Here is a 21,235-nt window from a genome sequence, read left to right on the forward strand (position 1 = left end):
ATCTCCATGACATCAAAATGCAGATGAAGCAGCAAGTGCTGATGTGGAAGCTGCAGCAAAGTATCCAGAAGATCCAGCTAGGGTCATTACTGAAGGTGGCTGCACTAAACAATGTATTTTCAATATAGGGGAACCAGCCTTCAATTGGAAGAAGATGCCATCTAGGACTTTCATAGGTAAGATGAGAAGTCAGTGTCTGACCTCAAAGTTTTGAAGGACAGGATGAGTCTCTTGGTAGGGGCTAATGTACCTGGACTTGAAATTGAAGCCAATGCCTTTTTTTCATTCTGAAAATCTAGGGCCCTTAAAAATTATACTGAATCTACTTTGCCTGTGCTCTAAAAGTGGAAAAACAAAGCCTGGATGACAGCACATCTGCTGACAACATGGCTTACTGAATATCTGAAGCCTACTGTTGCGACCTACTGCTCAGAAAAAAAAAGATTCCTTTCAAAATATTCCTGCTCATTGACAATGCTTCTGGTCACCCAAGAGCTCTGATGGAGATGTCCAGTGAGAGGAATGTCGTCTTCAGGCCTGCTAACACAGCATCTATTCTGCAGCTAGAGATCAAGATGTCATTTTGACTTTTAAGTCTTTCTATTTAAGAAATACACTTCATGAGGCTGTGGCTGCCATAGACAGTGATTCCTCTGATGGATCTGGGCCAAGTAAATTAAAAATATTCTGTAAGGGATTCACCATAGACACCATTAAGAACATTCGTGATTCATGGAAAGAGATCAAAACATCAATATGAACAGGACACTGGGAGAAGCTGATTCCCACCCTCATGGATGACTATGAGGGGTTCAGGGCTCTAGTGGAGGAAGCAGCTACCAATGTGGTGGAAATAAGAGAACTAGGATTAGGAGTGCAGCCTGAAGATGTGACCAAATTGCTATAATCTCATGATAAAACCTGAATGGATGAGGAGCTGCTTGTTATGGATAAGGATGAGCAAAGAAAGTGGTTTTATGAGATAGAATCTTCTAGTGAAAATTGGTGAAGTGAAAACAAAGGATTTAGAATATTACATCAATTTAAGCTGATAAAGCAGAAGACTGACATTCAATTTTGAAAGAAGTTTCACTGTGTGTAAAATGCTATCAAACAGCATCACAAGCTACAGAGAAGTTCTTCCCGAATGGAAGAGTAAATTGATACAGCAAACTTCATTGTTGTCTTAATTTAAGAAATTGCCACAGCCACCCCAACCTTCAGCACCCACCACCCTGATCAGTTAGCAGCCATCAACGTCGAGCTTAGACCCTACCAGCAACGAGATTATGACTTGCTGAAATCTCAGATGATGATTAGCATTTCTTAGCAATGAAGTATTTTCTAAATAAGGTGTGTGTGTGTGTGTGTGTGTGTGTGTGTGTGTGTAGGGCTTTTTAGACATAATGCTATTGTGCACTTAATAGACTTAAGTGTACTGTATTATTTTTAAATACCCTGAGAAATAAAAAAACTCACTTAACTTGCTTTATTGTGATATTTGCTTTATTGTGGTCGTCTGGAACTGAACCTGTAATATCCCAGATGTAGGCCTGCAGGGTACCTGTGATACTGACCAAATAACCTTTAACGAAGGGCATGACTGTATATGTACGAACTTCTTTTGTAACTATTATGAGTTCTCAAAACCACTCATCTAAATAAATGTATATAACCAAACCTAGACTGACCACGGTATAATCTGTATATGTAAACACAACATAAAATTTACCATAAGTACCAATAAAACCTCCTTTATGGTCCCAATTTTGCAACTTTAATGCTTATCTTCTGATGAGCACGAAAGACACATACGCTTTCTGGAATTCACGGGCAGGTGTCTTCAGGTTGCTAGAATGCGGCTGCCTTCCCAGCCACATCATCATTTTTAGAATGAGAATTTAGGTGAATCTTTGGTGTAGGATAAAAATGGCAAATGTCACCAAAAAAACTAAATAAAAAACCTCTACTAGGTTGCTAGTAGATGGCACAGCTTTGGGATACAAAGGTTCAAGAAGACGGCTGAGTTTCAGCGGCAGCCGTAAGCCACCAGCACAGGCAAAGACGAGAACGTGTGCACGGCCCCAGAGGCAGAGCCCAGAGCCATCCGTGGCCAGGGGACCCCAGGACCCCACGGCCGGCACACAAGTGCAGATGAGTTCCGGGTTCACAGAAGGTTTGGTCACAGGCCCAAGAGCACTTTCAGCGTGTGAGTCCCCGACACCGAGAGGGGGTGTGTCCTGCCAACTAGTGTTCTGGAAGTCACGGTTGGTCGGCAATCCCTGTGGCCTGATGCTTTCTTTTTTTAGGCAACTACATGTGTTTTCATCAGAATGGGGTGCTTTAAGGTTCCTAAAAGTCTGACACATCATATGAGGCACACAGAGAGGCAAAGGGTGTATAAATCAAAAAGATACTGCTTGTATTTGCTGCACTGGGAGATCTCATGATTTCAAAGCATCCTGCAGGGTGTCCTGTAAAATGAACTTTTCCCTTATTTAGAAGTACTCACTTTTTGTAAATCAATTTGTTGCAATTCTCCCCCTTCCCCCACAGGCTAGGACACAATTCTAAGTCTACACAAATAATTCACATGTTCTAAAAAGACAGATGTTTTGAAGTTTTTGCTGTCATATGAAATCTCAAGCTTCTTTAACGGAAAAACACCGCTGAGCTAGTGAACCAAATGTGCACAACGACCAGGCCCAGACAGGGATCCTGGCACGGGAATCCATTCTCTGGACCAGTGTTCTCCATCTGTCTGAAACTGAATGATTCCCACCCAGCTTTTCACTGAGAAGCAGCTCCTGAACTGATACTCGATCCCCTGTGGAGGCTGGATTCCTATCAAGGCCGCTCCCTTCCCACCAGGACTCAGCGCACCCTGCTGCCTCCTCCTCCGGTCAGGGCTCAGGCTGGACCGCAGACCCGCCCCTGTCCCCCGCCAGCCCCCTGCTGTTGAAGGTCCTCAGGGCCTTTCCTCTCACTTATGTCCACAATAAAACCTGCTAAAGAAAAGAAGCCTTCAGAATTAAATTATTTGGGCTTTAAAAAAAATTAGACTTGCACAATACTTTAGAAACTACCTAGCTCAGTCTCTGTACCAACACCATCAACTTCTATCCTTCCAGATGCTAAGCTACTGAAGGTGGAAATTATTTTTTACAGAGTCGATCACCTGTGAGTGTTTGGTGAATAAATCAATGAATAGATAACTATTGCTTGAAGGTCCCAGCTGCAGTAGTATGAGTAAGCACAGCATGTTAATAAAAAGTCTCTTTATTTTCAAGGAAGAATCACTTGACCTTGTGCTTATTTTCAGCATAAGTGGTATTTACTGATCCTGAGGGATTATTACAGCCAGGGAGCATGATCCCTCCAGGAACTATGAGGAAAAAAAAATGTTTTGTTTTGTTTTTTTACAAGGGTTGGATTTTGGGGTGTGGGCATATATACCCCTAAATATTATGTCTATGTACAACAGTTTCACCTTAGGGAGTAAAGAAGAGACTGCTTTAGATTTCCTCAAGGAGGGTTTCATTAGAGAATTCCTGAAAGGAACTCGAGCCACCCCGGAAGTCCTAAGGTAGGTGCACCTCAGTCCTACTGAAGAGGTGCTGATCAAGCATGTTGGCCTGATCAAGCAAACTCACAGCTGTTGGTCCCCGCAGGAGATGTGGAGGGATCAGCCATTTCTCCTAGACTTCATTTTCAGATCCCCGTCCTAGAGGCAGCGGCTGTGTCTCTCAGGACCTGGAAACTGTCTTCTTCAGAGAGCATCATGAGGTGGATTTCAAACAAATGAGTCAGTGCAGTGCAGTGGAAAACCACGAGACATAAAGCCAGGAGACCCGCGAGTCAAAGTTCCACCACAAACCATCCGACCCAAGTCCAGCCGTTCACCCTCTCAGGTCCAATTCCCTTTTCTATAAAGCCCCAAAACAATGGTGTCCACCCTCCTCATCTGAGGGTTGCTTGCTGGTTGTTCATTCAACAAACATAAACTAAGCATCAACACACGCTCGGCACCGTGCTAGGCCCTAGGGACTTGGCAAGAAGAATCACACATCAGCCAAGCCCTCCTGAGCCAACAGTCTAGCCTGGAAGAAAGTCTCTGAACAACCAACTACGTGTGTTTTGTGAGTTTCAAAATAAAGAACCAGGTGCAATGGGAGCTTGCGAACAGATTCTTAGACTGGGGGTTCAAATTAGCCTCCCAGGGTGAGGGTGCTCTAAGAACCCACTCATTTAATCAGTACTTCCGGCGAGCCTGTCATGGGCCAGAAAGTGGGCACGCAGCTGGGAATCTAGGAGTGGTCAGGACAGACGTGGCCAGGCCCTAGTGGAGCTTACAACAGAGTGGGGGAGAAAGATCATCGCAGATCACACAAATAATTAATTACCATTGTGATAAAGGCCGTGAAAGGAAAGAACTGAGATAAAGTACGTAAGAGGGCTTCACAAACTACCACGTCCTTTATAAATGCTCCGCTCTGTTAAGAGGGCTGTAAGTGGCGATAGGAGAATAAAATTAGAAGGAAAGCTTCCTCTCTCCTTCTTTGCTTTTTTATTCCTTCTTTCTCCATCCATCCTCCCTATCTATAGAGCTGGTAAGACATCTAGTGTGAATAATATTTAAAGTGTCAGATTTAAATGTGACTAGTGTTATTTTTTTAAAATTTTTATTTATTTATGATAGAGAGAGAGAGAGAGAGGCAGAGACATAGGCAGAGGGAGGCTCCATGCACTGATGTACTGGAATAATTAACAGTACATAACTTTATTACTAGGAGGATATTTAAAGCCACTGTTTCCATGTATCATGGATGGCTATGTGGAGAAGGGGTAAACTGAAGAGTTGTTACAATTCTCCGTGGGGTAAACTGGGATAACAGTGACCTAAGAGATTTTTAAATAAGGGTGTCCATTAAAGAGAGAAGACCTTCACTAAGAAAACTCAGTGGTGCACAGAACTAATACAGAGAAAACCCTCAGGCCACTCCAGGAAATGATGGAAAAAAGTAGAACTTTTAATAAGTTTACTATAAAAAATATTAAATTTCAAAGCCAAAAAACAATCTCCTAAGGCTTCAGGAAAACCTTAGCTCAGACTATTTTGTAAACATGACCTAATCTTTATTGAAGACAGCATCAGTTGGGATCTGGCTGCAAAGAGGTTGGGCAAAAAGAACACGGTCACCTGTGGCAGGACACCCTGTTGGCAGTCCCCGAAGAAAGTCCACATGGCCACCCACACATTTCTAGTGAATGTTTAAGTCACTTGACTTTCTACACAAACTGTCTCTTCCCCAGGAAGGAGTGCTTTGAGAAGCAGGAAGCCCTCTTTGTGCCAAAGGAGTGGCTTGGAAGCCCTCCCCACCAGTTAGGGCCTCCCACCGGGCAAAGCAGGAGAGAGAGTACAATTCTGGGGGTGACCTCCTTGGGGTCTAACATGGGGTGGATGACCACCCAAGTGGAGGTGGTTCCTGAGCAGCTACAGATAACTGCTGAAATGTAACAATCTAATACTTTTATCACGTGGAGTCTACAGCAAACACTGCCAACAATGCATGAAGGAAAAAGCTGCCGGATACTTTAGCACCCCGTCAAATCAGTCTCTGTAACTATCCCCTCAATTTTAAGAGCTAAGCATATATTGCCACTAAAAATATGTTCATAAAGACCTCATGCTAGTATGATGTCAGATTTCATAAATGATGACATTTTTAAGATAACGTATTGAAGTATAATATGAAATTAAAAAGTACCTGTAAGATGAGCATATGGCTAGATGTATTTTCAGAAACTCATCAAGAAGCTTTATGGTCAACCTCCACCAATCTTTAAAATGATGTGACAATATGAGACAATAGTGGAAAGAAAAAAACGTAGCCAAAAGGCTGACAGGTCTTTTTATTTTTTTTTTTTTTAGCTCTGGTTGTACAACATTGAATAATAAATCATTGACTTCTTTTGGTCTTCATTTCCACGTCTAATCAGAGTGGACAACTTCTATGTGAACCTTTTAGTCCAAAATGTTATACATTGAAAAAGAAAAGTTATACATTGAAAATGTAGCCCATCCTAAATTTAAAAAAGTGCTTCTGATGTATCACTTCAAGAGTGTTTCAGGCAACTCATTTATGCTGTCCTAACATACTAGGGAGACAGGTTATGCTGTAAGTTGTCTTTCCTCCCTAGGCCAATTCCTCATATATCTAACTAGCAAGAAACATATGTCTTCAGCAACAATCAAAATTAGAAAGAGGGGCACAGTGTTGGCAGCAGAGCCCAAGCAGGCCCGTGGAGCCAACCACGTTTTCCGGAGGAGCTAATGTATCAGAACTGCAGTCTCCTTGATCTCTCTACCCCAAGTCTTAGCCACAGAGGGCAAGCAGGCTTGAGTCCAACCTCCCAGGCACAACACCTTGGGTTACGGACAGTCTATGTTAATTAAGGTACATTTTCCACCTATAACATAATGCTGACTTTTGACTAGAGCAAGCTCTTAAAATCAATCTTTTCTGAATAGTGTGTGTTAATACCATTAACACAATAGTGTGTTAATACTTGGGCTTGGTAATAAGATGTTCTTGCTGGCACAGGTAGGGTTATTTTAACAGTGCACATGCTCACTTATCAAAAAATACTATATTAGGTCTAGTAAGTCAGCTTTTCACCTCAATGTGATTTAAAACACATAAGGAAAAATATATAATGAAAAAGATTATTCTAGGAGCCAGGCCACCTATTTTAGAAAATTACAGTGACTCAGATCTATTGAGGATCATCTAGAAACTAACAATCACCCAAGTAGAAAAAGTGATGCATCTTCTCCAAATATGTATGTACTAGGAGATTTCTGTTGTTCTTCCTCTCAGAGCTGGAACGCTTTTAGGTAGTAGTTTTGAAGGGCTGTCAGAGAAATCCACTGTGTCCTCTGGTATGCCATGGCAATGATGTATCAATGCACCCCTTATAATCAGAAAAGACACAGGCCAGTCTCCTGTCTATTCAGTCATCAGCAATACTGAGCTCATCCTGTGTTACCCAGTTCGACATTGAAGAAACCAAATCAAACACAGCACTATTGCCCTCAAAGGATTTGAAATCTGTCTGGATAGACAAACACACAAACAACTAAATAATAAATTACTACTATGGTGGCTGCATAAACAACCTTTAAGGCTAGATAGGAGAAAAGATCTATTGGGGTTTTTAAAAATATTTTATTTACTTATTTATTCATTAGAGACACAGAGAGAGAGGCAGAGACACAGGCAGAGGGAGAAGCAGGCTCCATGCAGGGAGCCCGATGCAGGACTCGATCCCGAGATTCAGGATCACGCCCTGGGCCAATGGTAGGCACTAAACCACTGAGCTACCCAGGGATCCCCCAGAAAAGGTCTATTGTAAGTGCTGGGAAGAGTATAGTCCAAAGATAAAAGGCTTTAATTTTATTTAAAGGTGAAAATACTTCAAATTGAAATATAAAAGAAAAGCCTAATGGATTAGAAAAATCTGGAAGTTCCTTTACAGTATCACAGGCTAAGTCATATATTAATTGCCAACTGGCTCAAAGTTTTTGAAGTGTGTAAATTCAAGTTTGCATCGTGAGAGTCAAGTATAGAAGAGTATTTAAAGTGGGCAGTAGGAAAGGTCTATTTCTCTAAATTTCCCGACTCTTAAAATCCAATCAGTCTTCACCCTAGAGACACACTGACCTGGGCTCTTCAACCTCATACAGTGTTAGTCAAATTTAAATGTACAATAAAAAGCAATGGTAAATATAAAATCTACTTATGGACTAAGCAATAAAGCATGAAATGGCAAACCTTCTGAAAATATCAATTATCTGTACTAATGGAAATTAGTTTGCAGTAATTATTTTTTTCTAGGTAACTGACTAAAATAAGAGATAGTCCTTGAAGAAGGCCTTAGAAAGCCAAATATCATGCCGGTAGATCCTAACAACCCAAATGATCTACCAGTCTTCAGTAATCTCAATAGAAATATGTAGGTTGATCATCTGGCAAACAGCTGAAATTGTTATTTCAGACAAATTTCAAAAGTATGCTAAAAGCCTATTTAAATTGCTATTTCAACCACAAGATATTCAGATTATAGGATAAAAATACTAAAAGCTATATGTAATCACTTATAATGTGGCTAATAAAAGTTCAGTAGTTTAAAAAATCCTTACAACTGGATATGATTGTATATTTAAATAGCTAGATCGAATAATAGATATAAAAACATTCAGATCACTTCAGTTGAAACTACAATGTTTTTCTGAAATCTGTTGAATTTATATGCCATTTCATTATTTAAATTCATAAGACACAAAAGTTTCATGTCTAGAATGTGAATATCAATATAACACTGTGAGAAAGTCTATCTTTCATTTCCATTGATAAGAGCTTAATGTTCAGGGGTATCTGGGTGGCTCAGTGGTTGAGCATCTGCCTTGGGCTCAGGGTGTGATCCTGGGTTCCTGGGATCAAGTCCCAAGTCCCTGCGGGGACCCTGCTTCTCCCTCTGCCTGTGTGTTTGCCTCTCTGTCATTTTATAATAAAATCTTAAAAAAAAATCTTAATGTTTATATAAACACATGTATATAAAATAGCAAATTCTCCTAGTCACAAAGAGCCTTATTTTTTCCAGTCAAAGTATTCCACTTATTAGCACCAACTGTCTACTATAGATTGTATAGCAATCAAAAGATTAACTGTTTCATTTATAAAGTTTTTCTAAATAACTATTTTTCAGATTTTCAGATATTCAGTACACATATTACTATAGAAAAAGACTGTTGATGTATTTTTAATCTTTGATGGTACTTTTTTTTTTCCCAACTTTAGAATCAAATTTCTATAGTGGTAAATGTTAAGTTTAAAGCTATACAAAAACATGGCCACTATGTATGGTTTTAAATTATACAGTAGGGCAGCCCGGGTGGCTCAGTGGTTTAGCACCTGCCTTCAACCCAGGGCGTGACCCCGGGGTCCTGGGATCCAGTCCTACATCGGGCTCCCTGCATGGAGCTGCTTCTCCCTCTGCCTGGGTCTCTGCCTCTCTCTCTCTCTCTCTCTCTCTCTCTCTTTCTGTGTATCTCTCATGAATAAATAAAATTTTTTAAAAATTAAAAAAATAAATTATGCAGTATATCTTGTTTTCTATTTCAAATGCAGTATTTTGTCTGTACATATGGAGAATTTGTGCATCTTCCATAGTCACTTTCATATAGACATGTTCCATGGGAATTTAAGCTATTGCCCTTTTCTGGAAGGTTATTTGGAATCATGTAGAACTAAAGAAAAAACTGAGAGTAAATCCTAATCCAAAACCTGTCCCTGACTAATTCATCCTTCTGTGAATAAAAGTACCTCAAAAGTGCTTTATCTGCACAGCTTCTTTGAGCTAAAAAAAAAATTTATAAGTTCACTATGAACCAGGCATTAATTTTATCATTTTTTTTCTTTACAAGGGAAGTTCCTTCACTTGGTTCATTTTGTCTCCTCAGTTAAAACACAATTTCTGAACTATTATATTTTCCTTCCACTTAAATACTGTATACACATAGCCTGACATAGATAGAATTTTTTCCTTGTTGGAGAGCTTGTTCTATTTCCTCCAAACCAGATAAAGCCCACTCAGATGCGTTGATGGGAGCCTCCCTCCCCCTTCGTGCCCTCCCAACCTTGGATGCCTTTCCCGTCCTCCTCCAGCGTATTCTTGGGTGGGCAGAAACCTGGGGCGACGCAGCCACCAGGCAGCTTGCTACTCTCCTACAGCACATCTGGGCTTTATATCAGGCCTTTAATTAATCCTCAGTGAAAGCCAAGCTATGACATTTTGACTGGGCAGGCTCCAGTTCTGGACAGGTCTTGATTTATTGCGACTGAGTCTCAACCAACTTTGATTTATTTCAGCTTTGGGGAGGAGGGCAAGCTCAGAACAGAAAAGTGCTGTTGAATGTAGAACACGTGATGTCAGCACAGGACCTCCAGACTTCCGAGGGCCCAGGGCCGCAGGACAAACGGTTCAGAAGAGAATGGCCTCTGAGAAAGCCATTTAAAAACAAAAATCAAAGATTTAAATGACCTAAAATCATACATAACAAAATAAATACAATCCTGGATGAGAGAAAATGGCTCCCGACCAAGCTGGCTGATTGCAGCAGGGTAGGAAGCCTTGGCCTTATCTCTTCCAAAAGGACAAATCCCAGGGGGGCATTAGTGCTAATCAGAGCTCTCATTTGCATGCAGGGAGCAGTGGCCCGCCAAGCCTCTCCTTCCTAGCTGGGGGGAAAATTCTCCGGGACCCATTTCCTGGTTAGCAACACCAAACATCTTCTGGCTGATTAAGTAAGGTCGGATTTCCCATGCTGATTTTTTTTTTTTTAAGAGGGACAGAATTAAGCCAAAAGAAGTCCCAGTTATTTGATCAAACAAAGACAAATGGGTTAGTAAAGTTAACTAATGAGTTTGCCTCTGTCAGGCCAGGCTATCCGTACGTAACACGCCCGGCTGACGCTGGGACAATGTGCTGAGCTCACTGCCATCTGTGTGAGCACAGCCATAGCAAACGCGACCCCCAAGGGCCAAATGAATGTCCACAGATGGAGTCCAGCTAGTGCTTCTCTACAGCTTCAGCTGCCCTAGCCAAGGGCCTAGCACACAGCAGGGGATCCTAACGCAGGTCTCTGACTACTGACAGCCCTCTCCCCTCCCTGGGGGGCGGTGGGCATGGTCCCGGCCTAGTGTCACAAGAACACACCGGTGACCAAACACAAGTGCCAAAAATCATTACAGGCAAAGTTAACAAGTTCCCTAAAGGGAGATAATGGTAGGAAAATGGGTTGCAAACAAAAGAAGGGCTGGACTACAGGTAAGGGAATAAGGGCTTCAGAGAGGAGAGGGGCAGCATGGCCCAGGGGTGGGAAGCACATTCAAACTCCACTGTGACTACGACCCACACATGCTCTGGGCAAGTCACTTCACCAAGCTCAGCCTCCTTTCCTTCCTGGGCAAAATGAGGATAAAAACACCGATTCCGTAGGGCGGCTGTGAGGAGCGGATGACATGCTTGTGAGGCTCCTACCACGTTCGACCCGGGCTCTCCTGGAGCTGAAGACACAGGTGGGTGCTGGGACAGGACAGGAAAAAGGGACCGATGTTTACCTGTGTACCTATGGAGACGCAGCTGGGGCTCGGGTGGGGGAGCAGGACCCTCAGGGTGTCTGGGAACGTGTGCAAGGAGCCTCTGAGGAGGACAGGCCAGGTGGCTGCGAGACTGTGCCCCCCACCACACTGCGGTATTCAGGGACCCTTTCTTCACAGAGCCACACATAAGGCTGTTCCTAAAGATACAATAATCTTTACCTAAAACTACTGAATGAGTGACGCTTGTGACAAGGATTAATAGAACTGTTGCTTTGTGATTAGACTTGAGGTTGAAGCTGCTAAGCCCCATTGTTAGGTCAGCAGCACAGTAGAGACCTTACAGAGGGCTATCACGTTTCAGAGCTGGCTTTTCCTAACAACACGCACATGCAGAGGAACCATCCTGTGGGTGGTCGCTCCACCTTCCTGCGAGTGGTCAGTCACCAGCTCGGAGGCACGGGGTGCCAGGACCTAGCAGGCCAGCGCCCAGCATGGCCTGAGACGTGAGTCGTTAAGCCGCAGAACCCTGAGGTGCTTAGGCTCTATTCAGGCCGCACCGAGATGCTACTTGTTGCAAATTAAATAACCAGGGTTGAGGGATCCCTGGGTGGCGCAGCGGTTTGGCGCCTGCCTTTGGCCCAGGGCGCGATCCTGGAGACCCGGGATCGAATCCCACATCGGGCCCCCGGTGCATGGAGCCTGCTTCTCCCTCTGCCTGTGTCTCTGCCTCTCTCTCTCTCTCTCTGTGACTATCATGAATAAATAAATAAAAATCTTTAAAAAAAAAAAAAAAAAAAAAAAAAAAAAAAAAAAAAATAACCAGGGTTGAGTGAACACATGCACAATGAAATGCAATTGTGTCACTGAAGCCAAGCATATTGTAATTCTTATGGCCTTTCCTTTTTTTAACCTAAAGGGAAAGTTATCTAAATACATCTATTCACTGATTTTGGAAATTAAACTCTTTGCTTCTCTATGATACTCTAGTTTCTCAAAGAGATTTTGAAATCAGGGAGGTTACAGAGCCTTGGCTGAGAAACGCTCTACATTTACAAAACCTATTTAATGTAGGGGACCTGGGTCTGCAAACCAGCCTGTGAACAGGGGGGTGGGGGTGGGGGTGGGTGGATTCCTGCAGCATTCCGTGCTGGAGAGGAGGGGAAAGGCTCTGCCCCAGGGCTGCCTCCTCATCACAGGGAGCCAGCAGGGCTGCAGGATGCTCCCCACACCACTGCTTGCAAGGTCCTTCTCACCAGTCATCATCTGTCCAGTTAACACCGAGGCAATAGCAAAAGGGTGGCCCCAGATGCTTCAAGGAGGCAGGAGGTGGGTGGCACCCGTCCTTCTGTCTGACCACAGAGGGTGAGTACTTAGGCGCACAGAAAAGCTATTGGTCAAGTGCTGCCCCCACTGACCATGGCACCATTTTCTTTGTCAATTTGCGAACAGGACAATGAAGACTGAGGGTAATATGTCCATATATGTGTACCTGCAGGCTCACCCAACATAATTTCCTGTTTTCACATATGTGGTTTCTCTCCCTTTGATTCTTGGCTTCTGCGGGAAGATGGCCATAGATGCACGGGTGTGAGTGTGCAACTGTGTGTGTGTGTGTGTGTGTGTGCATCTACATTAACTCCCTGCCTACACACACTCCACACAAAGCAAGGGAAGAAGATGACAAACTAGTGGATGAGTTCTCACAAATCTAGGGCCACACCGTCCTGTGTTCCAATTTTCAGAGCAGAATTTTAGTAGAATTTAAACAAACAAACCTGGCACAGAGTAATAATTGTGACCTATGAATAGAAGTAACTTTCTAAAAGTATTTAGAAAGAAGGTTTGTTTAAATTATTAAAGACCAGATACCTACAGTGAAATAAAGTACTATGAATACTCCTAGGAATGTCCTAACTTCAAGGGAGTCTTTTAACTAAAATAGGCATATCCTTTTCTTATAGGACACAGTGTATTTTCCCAGATGAGTGGGCCAATAATTTCATAAAGCAAATATCAGTGATTTGTTCACTGTAACAAAGAACACATAAGCTTTTTTTCACAGTGAGTCAGTTTGGCCCCTGTGAAGACATACATTTTACAAAAACACAAATAAATAAAAATTTAAATTAATAAGCAAGTATAAATAAGATGCTATTATTTACATGTTAGAGATAATATCTGATTAATAAATGAGCTATACCATTTTTTTTGTACATCCCTTTTCTTACATTTTTCACTTAAAAGCTTCACTTACAGTTTCTCTTTAAAAAGGAGTTTTTGTGTATTGACCAGTTTTGTTCTGAACTTCTTTTGGTAAAAAATGTTTATTGGAATAAAAAATTTTTCCTTGAGATACATGTAATTTTGTTTGTGACATAAACTTCAGTAAAGATGGTATCACTTTAATGTCACCCATCCCAGCTAATAGACCTAGCCAGATAAGGGTGAGAGAGACCATTCCAATACCCGTCCAACTGTGTACGAGCAAAGAGCCACAGCAAGGTCCATACTTCTCCATTTCTCTTTTTAGGCTTTGAGCTGACGAGTAAAGAGTTCATGCTTTAGATTGCCATGGGTTTGTTTGAGAATCAGAGTGATGATCAGAGGAAGTAAATCAAGAAGACGAATGACCTCTTTGTTCCTTTCTGGATAGTTCTGTTAGCTGGGATGGATGACATTAAAGTGGTATCATCTTTATTGAAGTTTCTATCACAAATATGTTTTTTTTTAAATACCTAACAATGAGAACAGAAATCCAAGAATCTGGAATCCTGAGCTAAAAATCGCAAGTTTGCCCCAGACCCACGGCTGACCTTAAAGGCAAGCCATTTTACCCCCCAGGGGTGTTAAAACATCTACATCTCTGTAGTTAGGAAAGCTATACCAATTTGTTCAAAAAAATTGTTTGGAATCCTTGGAAAAGAGGATGCTATGTAAATGGAAGAATAACAAGGATTCGCCTGAAACCTTGGGACATTAGTCACACTGATTAAGTATAAATGTTTTAATTTATTTGTATTGCTGTCCCTAAGAATAAAAAGAACACACCATGAGGCCTGCTGTTCCTTTTAAACACAGGGCTCTGGGGTTTTGTAACTAGCGAAGTTTGGCAGTCTTCAAAACTGAGTGGAAAGTGGAATAAATCACACAGAAAGGTGCAGCTACATTGTTCTCCAAAATTAAATAGATTCTTAGTCCGAAGTTAAAGCACTTAATTGAGTCCAGAATTCCACCTGACAACCGAGAGTCTGTCTCCCTCTGAATCACCTGTCTAAAAGGACAGTTACAAAGAATGTGTCGAGTGTAAATCAAACACCCAAAGATATATACATACTCTGTTCCCCGTGGCTAATCCTATGTCAACAGCTGCATGCCTTCCCAGGGCCTTTACTTTATAAATTCCAGGATTCTTTGGATTGCAAAAGGGATGCTGCTCTAAGGCTTAAACCGCTTCTCTAACTGGTATCCCCTGTACCACAGTGATTCCTGTATGAGTGCTTTTCCCCAAGGGTAATCTTATTCCAGGCCACTGAGGATACCCCCCCCCCCAGCATGGTGCTACCTGCAGCCCTTCAAGACCTCCATGAAACCTCTCCTTCTGGGGGTAAAACTGGGAAGAGAGACTTCTGCCTCTGTGCTGGGTCCCCAGCCGTCACGAGTAGGACAAGGGGAGGGCCAGTGATACCAAGTCACATCTCACTCCAGAGAAAACCGACAAATTGCTTCTCCCACACATGGCATCACACAATCATCCACAGAGGGATCCATATTCTCACAGGTGCCCTTCTCCAGAATTCCATAACACACGTACGAATGCTGGCTCTGAAATATGCAACTCTGTACATAAAGAAAGCAAACTCTGCATCTACAAATGTACACAGAATTTTACTGCAGTGCTCACTATGGTAGGAGCTAATGTGAAATGTGACTTGGAATGTGGCTAATCCGAACTGGGACTTGCTGTAAAGGGTACAGTATATTTTTACACAGATTGTAAAAACTTAGTAACAGACAAAAAACAAAGAATATAAAATGCCTTCAGAATATTTTATATTTTTTACACATTTAAATAACATTTTTGATACATAAATTTGGTTAAATAAAATATAATATGAAAATTAATTTCACCTGGTTCATTTTACTTTTTAAAATGTGGCTACTAGAAAATTTAAAATTACATAAAACTAAACGGCTTGTGTGGTTTGAATGAATATTTCTATTGGATAGTGATGTTCTTCTATAGAACCTTCTATCCTAATATGAAAAATAAATAAATAAATGTTAGCTTAGATTACTCCAGAAGAAGTGATGAAAATTGGGGGAAAAAGAGACGAAATCAGGCTGTATAAACAATTTGTCTCACTGAGGAATTTTACAGTGTCAAAACATGGAGGCACACACTCTGTATCACTGAAAACAAAACAAATTCTATGCTAGATGGTAAATAAGCCTTTAAAAAGTGTTTATTAAACTAGAATCCCAGGTTATGAATCTTATACTACCTAGGACTCTAGCTCCCTGACTTTAAAGGGGAGAAAATCAATTCAGGATGATACAGTGACTTGCTTGAGGCCCTACAGCTACAGGCCCAGGTCCCTGAAGCAGCAGGAGAGTGCTCTTGACCACAGCACGCGGCCTCTTTGTGTCAGGCCATGGAGGCAACTGCCTTCACCACAAACAGTTCTCATGATGAGAAAACAGTAGGTATAAACAAGTAAGGTTTCATGTTCTATTTGGAGATAAGTCCCACAAACATGTATCTTACTCTAATAAAACCAGCTCATGAGGTTAATGCCCTCTAGGAAATACATGACGGAAGTATTTTCTTGGACAAGTTGAGTATTAAGTGTTAAAAGTTGCTACTTGGTTTTGTGCTTTGAAGAAAAATCACTGCTAACTCTGGAGAAAGGGCAATGAACTTTATCACAAAAAAAAAAAAAAAAATCCGTGCATTACCCATTAGGTAGAATTGTTCTACAGCATTTCTAACTGTTGCAATGATTTTGGCATGAAGATGGTCTGGCTGATTTATTCATCCTAGTAACTGAAGTACCTCTTTCAAGGTGGTCTGCTATGGGATAGGTTCCCATAGTCTGGACTCTGTAGTCAGGGATACAGTGAGGATCTAGTTCATTTCTTAAACAAAGAAAACAGCAACGCGTACCATATATTTGATCTGAGTAATAGACAGGGCCATACAAGAGTAATGTTTCTAAAAGTAATAAGCTTTCTCCACATACTGATTCGAGTAACCAGAGCTAGGGAAACTGTCTCTGGGGACATGCTAATGTCTCCCAAAGAAGGCCAGTCAGAAAGTTCAGCTGTTCTATCTTTGGACCATTAATACTGGATGTTGAGTCAGGCTACATCCCAAAACACCTACAACTGAAAAGTAATTCTTCTCAAATGAAAACTGGCATATTAAGTGTACCCTCTGGGTTTGGGGAATGTTTCCCATCCCAAAATAAATTTTTAAGCACAAAGAGACAGTTAGAAATGGTCACTCCACTGATAACTATGTTTTATTCAGTAATCTGTGACATAAGGAAAAATGGCAAAAAAAGAAAAAGAAAGAGAAAGAACCCAAAAGTAGACCTTTATACTTTAATTTCCTTGTTCCTGTTCTTTCTCCCATTAAAAAATTGTGGAGTTTATCAAAAGAATGAACAAAAATCACAAGAGTATGATAGGCCTTCCATGTCCCACTGGCTCATTTTTAAGGGAAAAGAATTATAGCAGAGCAAAGATGTTGCCACATGTATACAATAATAGCATTAACCATTCTGACTTACAACATAAATTGAACCATTAAAGGATTTAAATGTTTCTCATTAATTTTTATTAGGCTCAATTTTTTTAACTTTTTCTCTTCCTCTTAAAATTAAAAATGAGCATTCCTTTCAACTTTGTAACCTTAGAGCAGCATTCAGGCAAAGCAAGGTCTGGGAGGGACAAAGACTAATATAGAAGGAAAAACACTGCAAATAACTGAATCCTCTAGTGCAGTTTCTTTCAGTGTCTCCCTTCATAAAGAACAGTAAGTCTGAGGTTATGGTTTTTAAACTTCACAGAAGAATCAGAGATTTCATAGTCCTATTCTTTTTTTTTTTTTAAATAAGCCTCAATAAATTTATTTTTTTTTAATTTTTATTTATTTACGATAGTCACACAGAGAGAGAGAGAGAGAGAGAGAGGCAGAGACAGGCAGAGGGAGAAGCAGGCTCCATGCACCAGAAGCCCGATGTGGGATTCAATCCCGGGTCTCCAGGATCGCGCCCTGAGCCAAAGGCAGGCACTAAACCGCTGCACCACCCAGGGATCCCAGTCCTATTCTTTTAGTATTTATCAACCCTAATTACCAAAAAGTGATCTAATTAAGTAATTTTGGACAAGGCTTTTTTTTTTTTTAATCCTTCCTATGTGTAGGTATTAGGTTAAGCACTTTAATTTTATCTTATGTATTAAAATTTGTCCCCAGACATAATGTCTACTGGTTGATGAACATGATACCTATTTAAAAAGAGAGAAAGAGAGAGAGAAAGAGAGAAATACCATGAGGGTCTCCCTCTCTCCATAGCTTGTGTATCTGAGTTCCATGTAATATGGAAAGATGGATGGATGGATGATTGGATGGATGGATGATTGGACGATGGATGGAAGGAAGGAGGGAAGGAAGGAGAAAAGGAAGAAAGATAGTCACATATACAAATAAAAACCGTTTGATTCTATGTTACATCAAAAACCAGCATTTCAGGAAAGAGAAAATAAGGGCATATTTGGTGAGAAATGTTTCAAAATCTGTGGAATGTTACAACATAAAAATACAGAGTTTCACCTCCTTATATACATACCTCTGTGGGAATAGATCAAATTCCCAGATGATCTCTGAGTGCACTAAAAGGCCAAAGCTACATTACAAATCACCTGTCAGAAGCAGATTTACCTTACTTTTGGTCACACAAAATAGAGAATCCTTTAGTCACAAAATTGGCTTGCTGTTATTGTTAATTTGATCCTTTAATTATTTGATCCTTTAAGGAAACTATTATACACAAATATTATTTAGCCACAAAAAAAAAGAAGGAAATACTGCCATTTGTGTCAACATGAATGGACCTTGAGGGCACTGCGCTAAGTGAAATAAGTCAGAAAGGGAAAGACATATACCATATCATCTCACTTATATGTGGAATCTAAACAGAAACAATGAACACCAATAAAAAATAAATTTATTAAAAAAATAAATAAACAGAAACAAAAACAAAAACAAAAACCTGAGCTCATAGATACAGAGAACAGATCGGCGGTTGCCAGGGGCAGGGGTTGGTGGCTAGTGAAATGGGTGAAGGTGGTCACAATGTTCCATTATAGAGTTCCATTATAACTTACAAGTAAGTCATGGGATGTAATGTACAGCGTGATGATTACAGTTTTAATACTATATTGTATATTTCAAAGCTAGGAAAGTACATCTTAAAAGTTCTCACCAAAAGAAAAAACAAATTTTGTTAACTATATATGGTGATAGATGTTAACTAAACTAGACTCACTGTCGTGACCAATTTGCAATATATATAAATATTGAAAACTTATGCTGTATACCTGACACTAATATACAGTTGACCCTTGAACAATGCAGGGGTTAAGGGCATGGACACCCCTGCAGTCAAAGACGCATGTATGACTTTTGACTTCCTCAAAACTTAACCACGGAGAGCCTACTGTTAACTAGGAGCCTTTCTGATTACCATACACAGTCGATTAATACCTATTTCGTCTATGTATTATATACTGTATTCTTACAATAAAGTAAGCTGGAGAAAAGAAAATGTTATTAAGAAAATCATAAGGAAAATACATTTACAGTACTGAACTGTATTTATTAAAAAATATATCTCTGTAAAAATGGACCCACACAGTTCCAACCTATGTTGTTTCAGGGACAACTGTAATGTTACATGTCAATTATATCTAAATTTAAGGGAAAAAAAAAACCCAACTAGTTACTGTTAACTGACTCTTTAAGAAAACTTGCATATTGCAAGCATGTCCCAATTATATTTTCAATCACCTCAGCTTACTGGCATACGTATATGGGTAGCCCTCTAACTAAAAGACATTTTAGAAGCCTTTTCTTCCTCAAAGAATAGAATGGTGTAATTCTTTTTAAAAGACTATATTTCAGTCACAGAAAAAAAAAAAAAGCTATGTCAAAATGACAATAATACGCATTTTTTTTCCACCTTGGAAACTTTAGACTTGAAAGAGGCCTATAGTGTAACTTTTCCATCACTCCTGTTGAATTCTAAGACCACCAGTGTAACAGCACCACTCGGAAAACCACAGGGCTGGCCTTGTTAGAATACACATAGAGTTGCTGAGGAACAGGAAACGAAGCCAGATGGTTCTGCTGAGGGAAGCACTTTTTTTTTCTTTATAAAACCAAAAAAGCACTAATAGGTCAAACTCAAAAATGCAGATATGGTAAAACGGAAAGCTAACAGGGAGATTTATGTAAATAAGACAAGCACAGTTTTGCATTATGTTCCCATCCATACCAGTAAATGGATGTTAGGGGGTGGGGGAAGGAAGGAAAAAAATAACACAGTAGATCTATACCATAGATCTGAATGGTTTTCTTGATGGGGAGAAAAGCTCCTAGCAATCTTTAAATAGGCACTGCAACAAAATTTTGGAAGACTATAGCATATGATTTGTGTTAGATTGAGCACCTATGAATTATCATAAAAACAATTTAAAAAAATAAACCTTTAAATCAGAGCCCAAAGTAACTACAGTCTACACTCTGGCTTCTTGAACATCCAGTTTAATGTGGTTGTTTGCAATTACACAAGTTCAACTGTGGTACAGGACTCAACCCAAGCTTCTGGGGTGAGGTGGGGAGAAGAGCCTCGTGCTGCAGGTCCCCTTCTGTCCCCTCTGTCCCTCTGCCAGTGCAGAACCATACCATTTGCAAATGCACACTTGTACACAGACAGGGGTCTCCCAGCACCCAGTCTCTTGTCTTCCTTGACCAAAAAGAGAGGCTGAGAGACTAAAAATGTAGCATCACGATCTCCCTTAGCAAGCAGGGGGGCCATGGGCCATGGCTCTGGCTAACAGAATGTTAGAGCTGGTCACCCAGAGATTTGCAGCCTTATCTTCCTTGACACAGTCCTTAGGGGATTTGCACAGGACAGCTGGGACCGCTGTCACCCTGGAGTCCCGAGAGAAGGAATAGTCAGATTTGGCCCTGGCATCTATGAATCGTGCAGTGCCTTGCACCTGCCTCTGGACTTGTAGTGATGAGTAAAGTAATGGTAGTAAGCCGTCACTTGTAACAGCATACTCCCCAACGGATGCATGAACCACCTAGATGATGAGTCTCCACAGCTATGACAAAATGCATCCTGGAGCCCTTTCGTTGGTCATGTGATCTGATGGATGCTTCGTGGAAAGAGCTAAACAAGATTGCAGTTATGTTCAGACTCCGAAACAGCTTTTTTTTTTTTTTTTTTTATTTACTTATTTGACAGAGAGAGAGAGAGAGCACACAAGAGATAGAACAGGAGCGGGTGGGGGGGCAGAGGGAGAAGCAGACTCCCCACTGAGCAGGGAGCCCAACGTGGGGCTCAATCTCAGGACCCCAGGATCATGACCTGAGCCGAAGGCAGACATTTAACCGAGTGAGCCAACCAGGTGCCTCTGAAGCAGCTGTTTTATCTAAAGTTGTTGGATAGCTCTGAATAATGAACTGCTTCACCTGCTAGACAAGGGCACAGGATCAGAAGATGTAGCAAATTGCTTCAGTTTTTTTTTTTTAAAGATTTTATTTATTTATTCATGAGAGACACAGAGAGAGGCAGAGACCCAGGCAGAGGGAGCAGCAGGCTCCACACAGGATGCCCAATGTGGGACTCGATCCCGGGACCCCAGGGTCACACCCTGGGCTGAAGGCGGCGCCAAACCACTGAGCCACCCAGGCTGCTCTGCTTCAGTTTTTAAATTAAAGGAATCAACGAAGCTGATCTGGTTTGAGGTGTATTCATTCTCAGGTATTCATTCATTCC

General features: G+C 41.0%; 1 protein-coding gene and 1 long non-coding RNA gene across 3 annotated transcripts in view; one reads left to right on the forward strand and one right to left on the reverse strand.

Annotated features, from left to right (window-relative positions):
* GMDS (GDP-mannose 4,6-dehydratase) overlaps window positions 1-21,235 on the reverse strand; it is a 574,940-nt gene that overhangs the window by 249,123 nt on the left and 304,582 nt on the right. The gene's annotated exons all lie outside the window — the stretch shown is intronic.
* Window positions 10,567-11,759, forward strand: LOC111094015. The gene is made up of 3 exons (XR_005384202.1): window positions 10,567-10,701; window positions 11,062-11,141; window positions 11,527-11,759. It is a non-coding gene; the product is annotated as an uncharacterized LOC111094015 (long non-coding RNA).

Source organism: Canis lupus, chromosome 35, assembly GCF_011100685.1.
Source record: "Canis lupus familiaris isolate Mischka breed German Shepherd chromosome 35, alternate assembly UU_Cfam_GSD_1.0, whole genome shotgun sequence".
Lineage (NCBI taxonomy): Eukaryota > Metazoa > Chordata > Mammalia > Carnivora > Canidae > Canis > Canis lupus.